The sequence below is a fragment of the Palaemon carinicauda genome, chromosome 18 (assembly GCF_036898095.1).
Source record: "Palaemon carinicauda isolate YSFRI2023 chromosome 18, ASM3689809v2, whole genome shotgun sequence".
In the NCBI taxonomy this organism is placed as follows: Eukaryota; Metazoa; Arthropoda; class Malacostraca; order Decapoda; family Palaemonidae; genus Palaemon; species Palaemon carinicauda.
Genome location: NC_090742.1, coordinates 14,604,547 through 14,622,802, shown reverse-complemented (window position 1 = coordinate 14,622,802; position 18,256 = coordinate 14,604,547). Strand labels below are relative to the sequence as shown.

Here is an 18,256-nt window from a genome sequence, read left to right as displayed (position 1 = left end):
CCTGGAGGCCTTCTTTGTCCTTAACAGGAAAGGGCTTAGACACCACTGTCTTCGCTGCCATTGTCGGTTTCGTGGTTTTGGTAGGACGGGGCTGCTGGGATGCTGGAGGCTTATAAGCCTTGGATGTCAAAGCCCTATGTAGGAGGGAGTCTTGATGGGACTTCCTCCACCTCTCAGCAGCATACTCCATGTCCTTAGGCTCAAACAGGTTCATTCCCATCACGGAAGAATGTCTGAGCCTGCTTATCTCGGTGCTAGGGACCTTCTGATGGAACCTCTCAGACACCGCATCCCAACGTTTCAGGATGGTGTTTGCCCACAAGTTCGAGACTTGGTGGGCCAGAAACTTGATCGTGCGAGTGCCTGAGAGTAGAAAGGTCTCCATAGCTTTCCAGGTACGTTCTTTGGATAAATCCTCCGAACGTATCAGGATACCTAAGGTCCCTAACCAGATATCCAGCCATGAAGTGGCTTGCATGGCACACTTCGCAACCTTCTCCTGATTAAGGATCTCAGTCGCCAAGAATGAGACCTGCCAGTTGGAGAGCCTCTCAAGAGGGACTCCCCTGGTAAGCTCTTCCAAAGAATGGTGAAGGGGAAGAGCTAAACAAGACTCCTCTGCGATCTCGAAGTACCTCCTCTGCTGCAAACGAGGAGGTAGGAGAAGCTTGTTACCAGCACTGGATCGGCTGGAGGAGGCTAGCTCAGAGAGCTGGACTGCGATCTTGTCCCTGGAACTCTTAACCCCTTGAGACCAGGGCAAAGCTGCACTGGCCTTAGAGGGTTTTTGAGTCCCAAAAACTCGGTCCAAGACCGTGTCTTTGCCCTCTCGAGGGGGAATCTCTGGGTCAGCAAACCCATTGAGAGTCCTCTTAAGGGTCAGAACCTGCCAAAATGCATGTTCTGACTCCTGCAGCTCTCCTCCGGAAGGACTAGCAGCGAAGTCTCCTGTCCCCAAAGGCTCTTCTTGGGGAGACTCGCGGATGTTCTCCGAGTGACTGGCTGGCTACGTTCTAAGTCTTGATGAGGACTTCGGTACTGTCATGGAGTCTTTCGACTCCCTCCTGGGAGGGATGCAGGACTCCAACGACGGAGGTAGGCTCTTCTCCGCCCCTACCAGAGAAGACTTTCCAGCGCGAGGTGGGGTTTCCCTCATTGGTGCAATGGGGGAACGTCTCGCCTCACGTGACTCCCCTGAGGACGGGTAATCCTCGTCCGAAGGGGAGGGAGAAAAAGTCTGGGGAGGGAGAAAAAGTCTGGGGGGGAGGGGGCCTGCCTCGAAGGCTTACGAGGAGACAGCTTAGTCCTCAGAGAAGTCACCGCGTCCGAAACTCCTCTTTTTCTCTTCAGGGGAGTAGACGTAGCCAAGGATTTGTGGCCCAAATCAGAGAAAACAGGCTTAACAGCCTGCGTGACCACTCTGATAAGTGCCCCAAACCAGGGCTGATGGCTGCGCTATCAGACACTCCCTCTGGAGGGACAGGGATCGACTGATCCCTGGGAGGAGTTTCCATGGGGGAGTTCACCTGTAAAGAAAAAGAAGACAAAGTAGATATGTCCCTGGACCTTTCTGGAACCTTACCCCTATCGGCGAGCGCGCTGTTCTGCGCTTGCGGGGGGGGGGGGGGGGGGGGGGGATGTGGCGATAGCGACCTTGCCGCGCATTGTCCTGCAGCCTCGCACGTGGGAGGATATTGGCGATTGCACTGGGGAGCGCGTTGGCGCTCAAGCGATGGGGAATACCCGGGGTCGCGCGCGCGAGACTGATGGCACGCAAGAAACTGCTGATGCGCTATCGTGAGGGCACGCGGGCAAGCGATGGCGCGTAGGAGCGTGCGCAGGAAGCTGTTTGCGCGCGAGGGTGAATGTTCGCGCGAGCGCGGGCGTGCAAGATCAGGATGAAGAGCCCATGCGGCCGAGAGATCGTGCATCCCTGAAGATGTCGTCGGGCGCGCGCGCGTACAGGGGAGATATCCCTTGCGCACGGGCGCGCAGCTGGAACCTGCGTTCGTTGGCGCGCCTCTTGTGGCCGCACATCAGGCTGGCGATGCATTGCTGCTGTGGGAGATGGGTGTGGGCGCTCAGGGTGCACGCGCGCATCCTCGTGGGCGCGTGTAGGTGAATGCGCTGGCGAGGGATGGCGCGCAGGCGAAAGCAGACGGCGCTTTGGCGAGCGGTGGCGAGTAGGGAAAGTCCTAAACTTCCCTACCGCACCCAGATCCAAAGATCGTGGGCGCGCAGGAGATGGTTGGCGCGGAGAGCGCTGGCGCGCAGGAGATGGTTGGCGCGGAGAGCGCTGGCGCGCAGGAGATGGTTGGCGCGGAGAGCGCTGGCGCGCAGGAGATGGTTAGCTCGCAGGCGAGCGCTAGCGGGCAGGAGCGCGCTGGCGCGTTGGTGAATGCTGGCACGCAGGAGAGAACTGGCGCGCATGACGCGCAGTAGGTCGAAGGCACGCAGTGGCACGCTGACGAACAGGTAAGCGCTGGCGCGCAGGTGAGCGCTGACACGCTTCATCAGAAACCTCGGCAGCAGATGAGCGCTGGCGCGCTAACTCAGGAACGGCAGCAGCAGGTGAGCGCTGACGCACTATCTCCGAAACCTCAGTGACGTCAGGAGAACGTTGGGGTGCATGCTTGGCATGGCGCGTAAGGGACGTGTGCGCTAATTGGTGTGTACGCCCTTGTTGCCCCGAAGGGACTGGTGCCTGTTTTTTTAAAACAGGTTTGGTTGGAGCATAAAGCGCATCAGCAGCCAGGAACGGCGACGGCAGGTCAGCAGGTCTGACGGGTGGAAGGTCGGCGTGCCCTTTGTAAGGACGACCTTCCACCGAAGGTGATCGCGAACGATCCGCAGAGAGGTCCAGGGCAGTAGCAGGAACAGTCGGAGATCGATGACGAGGCTCCTCTGCGGCGGACTGCAACGACGATGATGAACCGAAGAGGCGCCTCCTAACCGACTTATAAGGTGAAGGAAGGCCTCTCCGGCGAAGAGGAAAGCGAGCCTTACGACGTATACACCCTCTGGGGGCTGTTGGGTCAGCAAGCTGACCTTCATCAGTCCTCCGAAGAGGAGTCTCTGTGAGTGAACTCCCCCGAGGGAAAGAATCACCGGCAGGAGAGACTGTTGAACTTAGTTTCTCCCTCGTAGGTTATGCAGGACCAGGAGAAACTAAGCCTTCAGCTACTGTGGGTTGAGAAGTTGCAGAGGTATTAGGAGTTACCGCATTGGATACCTCTGACACCACAACGTCAACAATAGACAGAGGATCAACCTCTGCCAAAGTCAGCGATTGCTTGACAGAGGCACCCAACCGGATGATGTCAATCAAGGCTTCCTTGGAGGGCGAACCCTCGAGCCCCAAGGAAGACCAAGGCTGGAATAAATCAGTTACATTAACATTTAAATCCTCCCCCGGGGGAAGAGGTGGAGCTGCCTCGCTAGGGGAGGCAACGCCATCTCTCGAACCCCGAGGTCGGGAAACAGAACTACGGTCTACACTACCACTCGACCGTCTCTCAAAAGAAACTGATCAAGTGGGACCTTCGGGGAGGTTTGGGTAGCGGAAGAAGAGTCCTTGGGATTTTCTTCTTTCAAAGAAACCTTCGAAGGAGAAATATCCCGCCTGGACTTCTTCCGTCGCTGAGAAAACCTCTCCCACTGGGAAGTAGACCACTCCCTGCACTCACCACACTTATTACTACTATCACACCGTTGGCCCCTACAGTAAGGACAAAGGGTGTGAGGGTCCATCACGACCGCTGACATAAATGTACCACAAGGGCGGTCATGTAATCCAGGACATTTGCGCATTTTCGCAGAGGCCAACTTCACACACAAACCTGTAGGAGAGAAAGCAAAAGGACATTAATGGCTGTCAGAGAGGCGAGGGTGAGAGCGGACACGTCCGACTACCACCCGAGCCGAGAGCAAAGTGAAATCAAGAACAAGTGTGTGTGAGGAGGGGGGTAGCAAGTTACCCTCCCTACCCCCCGCTAACTAGCGGTGGGGTAGTAAACCCTCGTTAAAATTCTAATGGCTCGTCATTTCAGCTACGCCGAAAGTAATAACCCGTATTAAATAGCGTGGTTTGTATGTCAGTTACGGAACAAACTCTGCTATATTGGCTATAGAGGTATTGGTAGAGGAAAATCTATTACAGGTATTCCTGCACCGCACTCTAAATATGTACCACTCAGATTAATCAACCCTAATAGTGGTCATGATCTGGGGGTATCTACCAGCCACTCCATCATCTCCGCAACCCAATGTCTCATAGACCAAAAAAGGAGCTATTATGGTAATGCGAACGTTGGCCGAATCCCTGAATCTTTTCAGGACTCTGTCCAGGATCTTCAATGGAGGAAGAGCATACACGTTTAGACCTTCCCAGTTCAGGAGAAAAGCGTCCAATGCGACTGCTTCTTGGTCTAGTACTGGAGAGCAAAATACCGGCAACCTCTACGTCATTTGTGAGGCGAAGAGGTCTATCGAGTGTTGACCCCACAATCATCCAAAGGTTGCTGCACACCTCGTGATGTAGGGTCCATTCTGCAGTAAGAACTTGCCTTCTTCTGCTGAGAAGATCCCTCTTGACATTATTCTCCCTTTCTATGAAGTGAGTAATCAGGGATTGGTGAATGGCCACTAGCTCTTTGATATTTATGTCATTCCCTCCAAGACTCTATCCATAGATCCCTGTCGCAAATCGTATGCGTCAAACAGGGACGATATCGACTTCTCTAGTTTAGACAGACCAGACACATGAAGCACGCCGTGTGCGCGAACTAAACCGTGTGCTGATTGCTGCGAGGATCGTCAACCGTAGCCAGGTGACCACCAGGGGAAAGTCCTTGCGACATTTCTGGAGGGCCTTGAACGCGAACTGAACCGACTATCATCCCCCAGATAAATTAAATTCTGTGAGGGTGTTAGTTGAGATTTGGCCAGGTTACCATCAGACCTAACTGTTGCGTTAAGGGCATTATCCTTTGAAGAACTTCCACACACTTTACTTGTGATTCTGCTCTGAGTGGTCAGTCGTCCAGGTACAAAGAAAAACCTTACTCCCTTTATGTATACAATGGACTGACGTCCAGAACAGGTTTTCATCCCCTCCCCCCGAGTTTTATGCTGTAAACCCCCTCCGAGGAGGTGTCCTCTACATTACTATGAATGATTTTGACAGCATAAGGCTCACTTGTTCTTAAAGAACTGCTGCCTTGTCTCCTGAGTGGACTGTTGTCAGCTCTAGGGGTATAGACGACATGGGAGGCATAAAACGTCTCACTTTTTTATTGTTTGTTGTCTTGAGAATCTGCAAGTTTGACCTCCAGTCACAATCCTCTGAGTTCTCTTTTTAAGAACTCCTGCCATGAAAAGGGCGGAAAGTTTGTTGGGGACATCCCTCCAGGCCTTAACCAAACAGGCAATCAGATGTATCTGAGCCTTGCTCCTAGGGTCTGTGGCTACTGCGAGAGTTCCGAGAGTCCAGTCCATAAGGCTGAAGACTTTTATTGTCTAAAAGTTTACTTCAGCCGATGGTCCATTTCAGAATTGGACCACATAAACTACGACTTGCTCATGGTTGACCTGAGTGAGGAAAAGAAAAAGGAGGCCTTCCCTAGTGCCTTTCTCTTAGACGTCCATTGGTTGAGAGTTGAGAAAACTCTCTTAACCCATCTAGCCAGAACCGGGATTTTTTATTTTTCTTTTTAAATCAGTTGACTGTAATGAATCCTGAGATTCTAATTTGGCTAATGGAACATCGATTCCCAGATTTGAATGAGCAGGAGACGAAACCTCGTCATTGTGACGGTTATTATCTTCCAAAAATAATTCATCTTGTCTGGAAGAAATCTTGTGAAGGATATCGTCCAGTTGCGAAGAGCCAAATCCTTACAAGCCAGAAATCTATATAATAAGGCCAGAAATGACTATAACATCCTGTTAGAAAAAACAAAAAGAAAATTCTACAACAGCGAATGTAAAAAAACCAATAACATGAAGGACTTTCACAAAAATCTTGATGATTTGATGGGATTAAAGAAAAAATATGTCTTGCCTGACAATGTTTGTGCAGAGAGTTTTGCTATATTCTTTAATGAAAAAATTGACAAAATCTTTAGAGGTTTCCCCCAAAATCACTTGGAAGGACAGTCAGCTATGCCAGTGAAGGAGGGAAAGAAGTTAATAAAATTTAAGGAAATAAATATGTGCGACTTGTTAAAGGTTATGAGAGAGATGAAGAATACATATTGTGGAAACGACCCTTTCCCAAACAGTTCAATAAGTGAAGCTCCAAACAAGCAAGTTGTATATAATATTTACCTGAACATAATTAACCTAAGTATATCACAATCCTGTTTTCCTAGCTGTGAAAAAACTGCGTTGATCAAACCAATTTACAAAGGGAAAGGTGATGTAAACGAGCTAAATTCATATAGACCCATTTCAAATTTATCCTACATGTCAAAGCTTATTGAAAATGTCATAAGTGAGCAATTATGGGCGCATATTGACGAGTTAGAGGTATTCCCGGAAAATCAATCGGCCTACAGAGCTAATCATTCTACAGAAACTACTTTATGCTCAATAATGAATGATATGATAGGTCTTCTTGATGGGGGAAAGTGTGGAATTTTGATTATGTTAGATCTTAGTGCTGCTTTTGACACTGTTGTGCACGAGTACTTACTTGACGACTTAAAGTCTATTGGAGTGACTGAGGAAGCACTGAAATTTTTGCGAAGTTACTTAGTGAACAGGAAGACTATTGTAGAAGTTTCTGGAAACCGATCCAATGAGAGAATTCTTATGAAGGGTGTACCACAGGGTAGTGTTCTGGGCCCTATCTTGTTTAACATATATACTATCGAGCTATCACACATCTTGAAAAAACAAAAAGTGGGTTTTAAACTATATGCAGATGATACTCAGTTTTACCTCTCAATTTCAACAACACAAGATACAGAGAAGAAAATTGATGAGATAATGACTGAAATAAAAACATGGATGCAGAGGAAAAAGCTCAAATTAAATGATGATAAAACAGAATGTATGTTCTTTGGCACAAAGGTGGCTTTGAAGAATTACCAGTTAATTCAAAGTATAAAAATTGGTGATGCTGATGTTGGGATTGTGCCTATTGTGAAAAATTTGGGTGTACTGATAGATTGTAATTTGTCAATGAGGGACCAAATTGTGAACACAGTGAAAGTGTGTAACTATCACCTGAGAAACATAGCATTTATTAGAAAATATTTAACAGAGGGCAGTACAAAAATTTTAGTGATGAGTCATGTAATATCAAGGCTTGATTATTGCAATTCTCTGTACTACAAATTGCCCAATACACTACTAAGAAAGCTTCAAAATGTGCAAAACCGGGTGGCTAGACTGATAAAAGGCATTAAACTAAGGGAGAGAATAACTCCTGCATTGATCGATCTACATTGGTTACCTGTTAAGGCTAGAATTGAATTTAAAATTTGCTTGTTGACTCACAAAGCACTTAAAAGTGATAAGCCTAAATATCTTTGTGATTGCTTGGTCCCCTACCCTGAAGCTACCAGCGCCGCTGTAAGAGTTAGACATGCTGATGACCCACATAGACTATTCGAAATTAGTGTGAATCATGCAATAGGAGGAAGAACGTTCAGTTATGCTGCACCGAGACTCTTTAACGACCTTCCACTCGATGTCAAGAATAGCAATAATGTGGCAGCTTTCTAGAAAAACCTGAAGACTTATCTTTTTAGAAAGTGTTATAATAGTGACCTGAAAACTATTAAGCCTGAATACAAATGCTAGCGAAATAACTGATAACGATACAGAGCAAAATATTAACTGGAAAGAAATTATTTTTTTCACACACCAAGGCCCGCCTGGACAGACCTTTAGTGTTTGATGGAGGGCGAGAAATAAACCCGTAAAAGTAAGTAAGTAAAGTATCGCGTTTAAGTTCGAGGGAGAGACAGGTTCTAGTGCTTCTAGCATAAGATCATCATGCTGTAAGGGAGCAACAACATCTGTAAAACCATGTGAGGGAAAATCTTGAACGCGTGCGTCCAGCATGTTGTATGTCAACAGCGTGAAGCAAGGGAGCGTTAGTTGTGCATTCAAAAAATCGCGAAGGAGAGATAAAAAACTTGTCTATCCTTTTGCGAGGACAAGTCCCGACCATATGAGTCCATCATGGGTCTAGATTGAGACTGTTGTGTTTCCATAAGAGGTATCAGTCTAATGCATGAGTCCCGAATGCCATGAGTTTGCCGCGAGCCGTGAGGAAGCGCGTCCAGTCAACCGCAAAGAAGAGACAACTGTTTGTCTACAGTGACGTATGACAAAACCTGACTGCATGCGTCCAGCATATGTCCAGACTGCCGCATGCATCCACTTTGCCGTGAGTTAACAGACTGCTGCATGCGTCCAGATTGCTGCGTCTGCCGTATTGTCTGCGTCTGCCATGAGGGAGAGACCAGACTGCTGCATATCGTCAACTGTTGATACTTCTATGTATCGATTGTTGTGAAAGATCTGCCCCAAGAGACCAGACTGGTGTCTGCGACTGCTGTGAGGAAGAGACCAGACTGCCGCATGCGTCCGTCCTAACGCTTGCTGCAACGCGAGCTGATCGCTGCGAGGGAGCGTCTACTGTCGATACTTGTATGTATCAATTGTTGTGAGAGATCTCCCCCGAGAGACCAGACTGGCATCTGCGTCTGCCCTGAAGGAGAGACCAGACTGGTGTCTGCGACTGCCGTGAGGAAGAGACCAGACTGCCGCATGCGTCCGACCTAACGCTTGCCGCAACGCGAGCTGATCGCTGGGAGGGAGCGTAGCTGAGTATCGGAGAACTATGCTGCCCGATACTATCGGAAGACCGTTTTCTTGGTCTATCGCTGTGCTTAGATTCTTTGAGGTGTATTTTTTTCTGCCCAAGAATCGTAAGCGTCAACAACAGAGACGAAATAGACCTCTTTAATTCTGACAAATCCAATACATAATGAGCGTCGTGTGCTCTAACTGAACTATGTAGTGATCGCTGAGAGGTATCACCAACTGCCGAGTGTTCCCTCAAGCAAGAGAAGTCTAACCCAAGACAGTGGAAGACCATGGTACAGAGGCTATGGCACTACCCAAGACTAGAGAACAATGATTTAATTTTGGAATGTCCTTCTCCTGGAAGAGCTGCTTACCATAGCTAAAGAGTCTCTTCTACCCTTTACCAAGAGGAAAGTGGCCAATGAACAATGACACTGCAGTAGTTAACCCCTTGGGTGAAGAAGAATTGGTTGGTAATCTCAGCGCTGTCAGGTGTATGAAGACAGAGGAGAATCTGCAAGAATCGGCCAGACTATTCGGTGTCTGTGTAGGTAAAGAGAAAGAACCGTAACCAGAGAGAAGGATCCAATGTAGCACTGTCTGGCCAGTCAAAGGACCCCATAACTCTCTAGCAGTAGTACCTCAACGGGTGGCTGGTGCCCTGGCCAACCTACAACTTATTAAATATGGTTTTTTCAGTTATAACTTCTGGAATCTCCCACAACCACTTTTTCCCTTCATTGGAAATATTGTCTTAAAAGTAAATATTTACAGAAAACGTTCAAAACATCGGGTAGTTTGTAGCGCTACGGCCACCCGGCCATATTTTGTTTATTATCGCTCCCCCTGTTATCTTGTATAGAATAAGATCGTTTGGAAATGGTCTACGGATCTTAAATATGTGCTTAAACGCACACTTTTATGTTTTTTGCCGAAAACCCTAAATTACCTGAAAATTTATATGTGGCTCGAGTTCTTACTCCGGCCACGAATCTTCTCGCTCCTGTAGTTAAAAAAACTAGCTGTAGTTGGCGTTACGATAGCGATAGCACCGCTGTAGTGACAAATTACCGAACTAATCGCGGCCGCGGTACTTTTGAAACGACCCGATGAGACCTCACTTGACCAGCGGATTAGCCTACGGGCATTTTTTTGCCCAATCAGAATTCAAGAATTCAAAAATCTCGATCATACTATACCTCACACGAAGCACGCTCGTTCTTTCTAGTGCAGACACCATGTCGTCCGGTGCTACATCTCGTGTTTCTGAAGATATAATTAATTTCGACCAAATTAACGACCCTACTTTTTTTCAAGTGTTCAGTTTCATGGCCACTAACAATTTCAGTGATTATTTGTATTTCAAAGGCCTGTTAGGTGATTTTTCCGGTGTGTGTTCTACTTGCAATATCGGCGAAGTCACTAAGAAGTGCGACGGAAAATCAAGAACCGGTGAAAACACGTACTTTTGGCGGTGTAATTATCACAAGTGCCGGAAAAAGATTAGTTTGAAACGAGACAGTTTTTTTTAAAAATCCCAGTTGTCGTGCCAGGATATTTTTATCCTCATCTGTGGTTTTGTTTATAAATTTCCCCAATACACCATTCGCCAGACGTATAAAAAGTTAGCCTCTCATACTCTCGTGGATTGGTACAACTTTTGCCGGGACGTGTGTGCCGATATTCTTTTGATCGACAATAAGAAGATTGGCGGTCCTGGTCACGTGGTGGAGATAGATGAGAGCAAGTTTGGCAAACAGAAGTCTAACAAGGGTAAGACGGTCGACGGTGCTTGGGTGTTTGGAGGGATTGATCGGCAAACACGTGAGACGTTTTTCAAGGTTGTCGAGGATCGTTCGGCTAAGACGTTGATTCCTATATTATTAGAATTCGTCCATCCCGAAACTACTATTATTTCGGATTGTTGGAAGGCTTATAATAATATAAAGAATCAATTTTTTCAGCATCGAACAGTTAATCATAGCATTCACTTTGTGAGCCCGGACGATCGCAGTGTACACACTAACTCTATAGAATCGCAGTGGCACGTTTTGAAAAGGACTGTCATACCTGCTTTCGGCACACAAAAACACATGTATGACAGTTATTTTTCAAAATGTTATTTTTATTAATAAAATAAATTTTTGAATATACTTACCCGATAATCATGTAGCTGTCAACTCCGTTGCCCGACAGAATTCTATGGAGGGATACGCCAGCTATCACAATACTAGAAGGGGGTGTATTTACCAGCGCCACCTGTGGCCAGGTACTCAAGTACTTCTTGTTGACACCTCCTCAATTATTCCTCGGTCCACTGGTTCTCTATGGGGAGGAAGGGAGGGTCGATTAAATCATGATTATCGGGTAAGTATATTCAAAAATTTATTTTATTAATAAAAATAACATTTTTCAATATTAAACTTACCCGATAATCATGTAGCTGATTCACACCCAGGGGGGTGGGTGAAAACCAGTGTACAAGATTAAAGGATAGCTAAGTATCCCATATTTCATATAATCAGTTATCCACAATAACAATGAAATAATAAGTACCTGGTAAGGAAGTCGACTTGAACCGTTACTCTGCCTTTAATAAGATCGTCTTCCTTACTGAGCGCAGCGTTCCTCTTGGGAGGCTGAATCAACTCAAAGGTGCTAAAGTATACAGGGCTGCAACCCATACTAAAGGACCTCATCACAACCTTTAACCTTGGCGCTTCTCAAGAAAGAATTGACCACCCGCCAAATCAACAAGGATGTGGAAGGCTTCTTAGCCGACCGTACAACCCATAAAAAGTATTCAAGAGAAAGGTTAAAAAGTTATGGGATTATGGGAATGTAGTGGCTGAGCCCTCGCCTACTACTGCATTCGTTGCTACGAATAGACCCAGGGTGTAGCAGTACTCGTAAAGAGACTGGACATCTTTGAGATAGAATGATGCGAACACTGACTTGTTTCTCCAATAGGTTGCATCCATAACACTCTGCAGAGAACGGTTCTGTTTGAAGGCCACTGAAGTAGCCACAGCTCTCACTTCATGTGTCCTTACCTTCAGCAAAGCAAGGTCTTCTTCCTTCAGATGAGAATTTGCTTCTCTAATCAGAAGCCTGATGTAGTAAGAAACTGAGTTCTTAGACATTGGTAGAGAAGGCTTCTTGATAGCACACCATAAGGCTTCTGATTGTCCTCGTAATGGTTTTGACCTTTAGATAGTACTTAAGAGCTCTAACTGGGCAAAGTACTCTCTCCAGTTCGTTCCCCACCATGTTGGACAGGCTTGGGATCTCGAACGACTTAGGCCAAGGACGGGAAGGAAGCTCGTTTTTAGCCAAAAAACCGAGCTGTAAGAAACATGTAGCCGTTTCAGATGTGAAACCTATGTTCCTGCTGAAGGCGTGGATCTCACTTACTCTTTTACCTGTTGCTAAGCACACGAGGAAAAGAGTTTTTTAATGTGAGGTCCTTAAAAGAGGCTGATTGGAGCGGTTCAAATCCTGATGACATTAGGAACCTTAGGACCACGTCTAGATTCCAGCCTGGAGTGGACAACCGACGTTCCTTTGAGGTCTCAAAAGACCTAAGGAGGTCCTGTAGATCTTTGTTGGAGGAAAGATCCAAGCCTCTGTGGCGGAAAACCGCTGCCAACAAACTTCTGTAACCCTTGATCGTAGGAGCTGATAGGGAGCTTACGTTCCTTAGATGTAACAGGAAGTCAGCAATCTGGGTTACATTGGTACTGGTTGAGGAAAACTGCATTGGCCTTGCACCAGCTTCGGAAGACTTCCCATAAAGACTGATAGACTCTGAGAGTGGATGTCGTCCTAGCTCTGGCAATCGCTCTGGCTGCCTCCTTCGAAAAGCCTCTAGCTCTTGAGAGTCTTTCGATAGTCTGAAGGCAGTCAGACGAAGAGCGTGGAGGTTGGGAGTACCTTCTTTACGTGAGGTTGACGCAGAAGGTCCACTCTAGGAGGAAGAGTCCTGGGAACGTCGACCAGCCATTGCAGTACCTCAGTGAAACATTCTCTCGCGGGCCAGAGGGGAGCAACCAACGTCAGCCGTGTCCCTTTGTGAGAGGCGAACTTCTGAAGTACCCTGCTGACAATCTTGAACGGCGGGAATGCATACAGGTTGAGATGGGACCAATCCAGCAGAAAGGCATCCACGCGAACTGCTGCTGGGTCTGGAATCGGAGAACAATACAAGAGGAGCCTCTTGGTCATCGAGGTAGCGAATAGATCTATGGTTGGCTGATCCCACAGGGCCCAAAGTCTGCTGCAAACATTCTTGTGAAGGGTCCACTCTGTGGGGAAGACCTGACCCTTCCGGCTGAGGCGATCTGCCATGACATTCATATCGCCCTGAATGAGCCTCGTTACCAGCGTGAGCTTTCGATCTTTTGACCAAATGAGGAGGTCCCTTGCGATCTCGAACAACTTCCTCGAATGAGTCCCTCCCTGCTTGGAGATGTAAGCCAAGGCTGTGGTGTAGTCGGAGTTCACCTCCACCACCTTGTTAAGCTGGAGGGACTTGAAGTTTATCAAGGCCAAATGAACTGCCAACAACTCCTTGCAATAGATGTGAAGTGTCCTTTGCTCCTGATTCCATGTTCCCGAGCATTCCTGTCCGTCCAGTGTCGCACCCCAGCCCGTGTCCGATGCGTCCGAGAAGAGACGGTGGTCGGAGGACTGAACAGCCAATGGTAGACCTTCCTTGAGAAGAATGCTGTTCTTCCACCACGTAGAGTAGACCTCATCTCTTCGGAAACAGGAACTGAGCCCGTCTCTAGCGTCATGTCCTTTATCCAGTGAGCAGCTAGATGATACTGAAGGGGGCGGAGGTGGAGTCTCCCTAACTCGATGAACAGGGCCAGCGATGAAAGTGTCCCTGTTAGACTCATCCACTGCCTGACTAAGCATCGGTTCCTTCTCAGCATGCTCTGGATGCATTCTAGGGCTTGGAAGATCCTTGGGGCCGACGGACAAGTCCGAAAAGCTCGACTCTGAAGATCCATACCCAAGGAGACAATGGTCTGGGATGGAACGAGCTGAGACTCCTCAAAATTGACCAGGAGGCCCAGTTCCTTGGTCAGATCCATAGTCCATTTGAAAATCTCCAGACAGCGACGACTTGAGGGAGCTCTTAAAAGCCAGTCGTCTGACGGAGCCGGACACAAGATCATGATACTGCTGCACAGTCTGTAAACTGTCAATCATGGGCAAGCGAGGAAGTACAGTGACAACCCGAATCTGTCTAGACTGTCTGGGTCGTACAGACAACTCCTTAACGGGTTGCTGAGGTTGCCCACTGCGTCACAACAAGTCCCTTCTGTTGGTTGTTGAACGTCTTCCCCGTGACACATTGACTCCGTAAACAAAAAATCCTCTAACAAGGACTAAGCTTGGACTGCATGTCATGCAACACAGCTCAAGGTCTATGGGAGCAGGTGTGGTAACAGACGGGATTAGCGGCTGAAGTGTAACCATTACCTTCCCTGTAAGCATGTTATGCTTAAATAAAAGTCCATAAGAGGTTATGCAGCTAAAGGCTCCCTCCAAATGACAGAGTCCTCAAGGGAATATCAGAAGGAGGGAGAAAAGAACTTTCTCATCTACAGGGACCTTATCCTAGAAAAGCTAAGTTCTCTGAGTGAGGGTTCACTGGTGCAAAGCAGCAGACTAGAAGGCAACGTTATGAAACTGCTTGACAGTCTAGTGAGTTGGCAACAACCCAAGATGTGTTGAGAAGCATGCGGTAAGGTATGCAGAGCATGATGTATGCAGAGTATGCTGTATGCAGAGCATGCTGAATGCAGAGCATGCTGTATGCAGAGCATGTTGTATGCAGAGCATGCTCTGAAAGGAAAGCAGAGCGTGTGCATGGCGTTTAACATTTCTCAGAAATTCCATGACCAGTGCTAGAGTGCTTAATGCATGCTTGCATGGGGTTTAAACCATGGTATGCTGAACAGCAGAGTCAGAACGAGCTGGAACAACAACAGAGGTTTCCTCAACTTGAGGGAAAACCTGAGGTTCAGACTGCATAGGCTGAACAACAGACGGAGCAGAAGGCAGGTGCAAGGGTGAAGGAGGTTGACTCCTAGCAAGAGTTGCACCCAAGGATTGTACCAGCTAAGCGGAGGACGGAGGCGGAGTAGTCCGTTCCTGTTCCTGAGAGATGAGTGGAGCATGAGAAGGTTGAGGCTGCGCAGAACAAGGTAAAGTTCTAGCAAGCTGAGGCTCCTGAGGCGCAAGTGCATGGTGTAGATGAGCTTGCCTAGATGAGGGTTGAACTCGGTGCAGCGCTGGTTGAGCAGACAGACTCACGGAGGGGAGAGGTTGTTGTACCCCAACCGAGAGTTGCACCACTGGAGGAGCAGCAAGGGGAGGAGGAGGAAGAGTGTAACTCTCCTGATCCCAAAGCAAGGGTTGCCTTAAAGAAGGCTGAGGCTGAACAACACTGTGAACAGCAAACTCCGAAAGTGGTTCAACATCGTACGCCTGGCAGATGGAGCTGCGACTGGGTGCAGCGAGTGCAGGCGGGTGCAGCACAGGCTGAACGGGTGCAGGAGGTTGGTGCACCACCGGTGCAGGCGGGTGCAGCATAGGCTGAACGGGTGCAGGAGGTTGGTGCACCACCGGTGCAGGCGGGTGCAGCACAGGCTGAACGGGTGCAGGAGGTTGGTGCACCACCGGTGCAGGCGGGTGCAGCACAGGCTGAACGGGTGCAGGAGGTTGGTGCACCACAGGTGCAGGAGGTGCAACACTCTCAGCACGACACTCACGCATCAAGTCCGAAAGCTGTGCTTGCATGGACTGTAGTAGAGTCCACAACATCATACGCCTGGCAGATGGTACTGTGATCAGGCGGAGCGAGTGTAGGAGGAGGGAGTGTAGGCGGAGGCGGTGGAGCAACACTCTCAGCCCGACACTCACTCATCAAGTCCGAAAGCTGTGCTTGCATGGACTGTAGTAGAGTTCACAACATCGTACGCCTGGCAGATGGTGCTGCGACCAGGCGGAGCAGGTGCAGGCTGGGCGAGCACAGGCGGAGCAGGTGCAGGCTGGGCGAGCACAGGTGCAGCGAGAACAGGTGGAGGGAGAGCAGGCGGTGCAACACTCTCAGCCCGACACTCACGCATCAAGACCGAAAGTTGTGACTGTATGGACTGCAGTAGAGTTAACTTGGGGTCGGCAGACACTAAGTTCTGCTGAGGTAAAGCCTTAACAGCAGAGATCTGTTGTGGCAGAACCTTACTCCTCTTAGTCGGAGTGTAATCAACTGATGACTTAGGAGAGTCAGAGCTAACCCAACGACTGCATTCGGGTTGTGAATTTTAACTTCGTACGTCTGGCATAGGTCTGGACTTAACGTTTAAGAAGTCTTGAGACCTGAGACCAGCGTTACTCTGCCTTTATTTTCTCCCCTAATCTCTTCTGCAGACGAGCAAAATAAGGGCTCAATCGTCTGCGGGTGGGAGTGACGGTCTCGGTAAGACACGCCCACAACCACCGAGAATACTTCTGTGCGCCGATCAAGGCCTGCTGAACCCTTATGCCCTTCGACATTGCTTCTCCCCTGGGCTTGGGAGCTTGCAAGAGGTCCCGGACTGGGAGGACGACTGGCGCGCACAAAAGTACCCTCACGCACTAATCACTTATCACTTTGATTTCTGTTTGCACTTATTTCACTGAACTCGAAACTTAAGTGGTTTGTACCTGAAATACGCAATTCTATCCTTTCTCAAAGTTAGTAATTGCGAAAACAGAATTACAATGTAACAGAAAAATCTAATGAAAGATAAATCAGTGGTTGGAAAGAGACTAAACACTAGATCACTCTAGAAACGTTTAGTTTCTTCCCCTAAAGAGACTAGGGAGAAGAGCAAAAATCGATAATGACGTTACTCGTACGCCTGGCAGGCTTGAATGAAACGTTTATCCTCTTTCTCCCTCCGTCTCTATCTCTCTCTCTCTCTCTCTCTCTCTCTCTCTCTCTCTTGACTTAGAACCTGAGAGAAGAGCCCAATCATATATATCGTTAAAACATATTATTGTTAAAGGAAAAAACTGAAAAGTTCCTTTATTAGGATCAAAACCATTAAGTTAAGAAAGAATGAACAAAACGCTAGACACGGTTACTCTTACTGCAACGTGAAACCGTGAACATTCTTTCTCTATCGTAACGATAGAGTGCAAGTTGAACGTTCTGAACGTCAACAACTGCAGAGACAAAACAAAACGTTAGTTCAGCTTTGAAAACAGTACGAGACTGTCAAAGAAAATCTTTCAAACTCTGTGGCGGAAATAGCATAATATGTTAACAGGTAAAACCGAAATGACGGGCTCAAAGTTTATTAACTTCGGTAAAAGACCGCCTACTATTAGGAAGGTCGAATATAAACAAATATAAAAATTAATTTTAATGAGTTTATAATAAAAGGAAGTTAATCGAAGAGGCCTATAAGAGGTGGAGAGATATAAAATAAATCTATAACTTTGTTAAGCAAAATTAAGAAAGAGAGTCTATACTCTCTTAGACACCAACACTTCCGTCTAAGGGAAGGGTCGGCCATTGAAAGGTGAACGAGAGTTCATACTCTCTCGTCACCAAAATTAATCAAATTAATTCCAAAAGCTAACTAAGCTAATATAGAAGTTTTCCAGTAAAGCGACAGCCGAAATCAAAGAGAAATACTTCACCAAAGTCGTGAAAATACTCCAAGAACATAAGCGTATCCCAGAACGTCTTGCCGGAAGCACGACAGAGGAATAATTGAGGAGGTGTCAACAAGAAGTACTTGAGTACCTGGCCACAGGTGGCGCTGGTAAATACACCCCCTTCTAGTATTGTGATAGCTGGCGTATCCCTCCATAGAATTCTGTCGGGCAACGGAGTTGACAGCTACATGATTATCGGGTAAGTTTAATATTGAAAATTACTGTGTTCGCAAGCGATATCTAGAGGGATCAGAGTGTAAACTGAAGGCATTCTTGAAATTAATCAATCGTGTTTACCCTCTCAAAACTTGCCAAACCCCATCAACAACGGCCGCTACACACACTTCTCCTGGACCATCCATAACTCCCGCTCCATCCCGCCCATCGAAAGTCAGAAAGAAGATCGTCAGCGCGCCTCCCGAAGATTCGGAATCCAGCGATTACGAATATTAATCATGTAAGTACACGTGGATTTCAGTATTTAACTATGTAGTTAATTATATTGTTGTGTAAGGACACAGCTTTTAGCATAGGTTAGGTGGGTTTTTTAAGTTAGCTTCTACCGTCGTACTCGTAAGTAAGGAAACAGTTGTGTAAGGGGGGGGGTCCGGGGGGCGAAGCCCCCTGGGTAAGGATACGGCTTTTAGCATAGGTTAGGTGGGTTTTTTAAGTTAGCTTCTCCCGCCAAAATCGTTTTTAGAACGACGGCCAC

General features: G+C 47.5%; 2 protein-coding genes and 1 pseudogene across 5 annotated transcripts in view; 2 read left to right on the top strand and 1 right to left on the bottom strand.

The window, feature by feature from the left end:
- Positions 1–18,256, top strand: part of LOC137657622 (NADH dehydrogenase [ubiquinone] 1 alpha subcomplex assembly factor 3) — a 346,628-nt gene that overhangs the window by 251,655 nt on the left and 76,717 nt on the right. The gene's annotated exons all lie outside the window — the stretch shown is intronic.
- Positions 1–18,256, bottom strand: part of LOC137657617 (zinc finger and BTB domain-containing protein 14-like) — a 50,569-nt gene that overhangs the window by 28,010 nt on the left and 4,303 nt on the right. The window contains exon 1 of one of the 4 annotated variants that reach the window (XM_068391985.1): positions 6,695–6,809. The exons of the other annotated variants lie outside the window; for them this stretch is intronic. The gene's annotated coding sequence lies outside the window, so the exon portion shown is untranslated. Of the gene's footprint in view, positions 1–6,694; positions 6,810–18,256 lie in introns of those variants that run through there. 4 annotated transcript variants of the gene reach the window in all.
- LOC137657969 (uncharacterized) lies at positions 10,036–17,997 on the top strand (annotated as a pseudogene).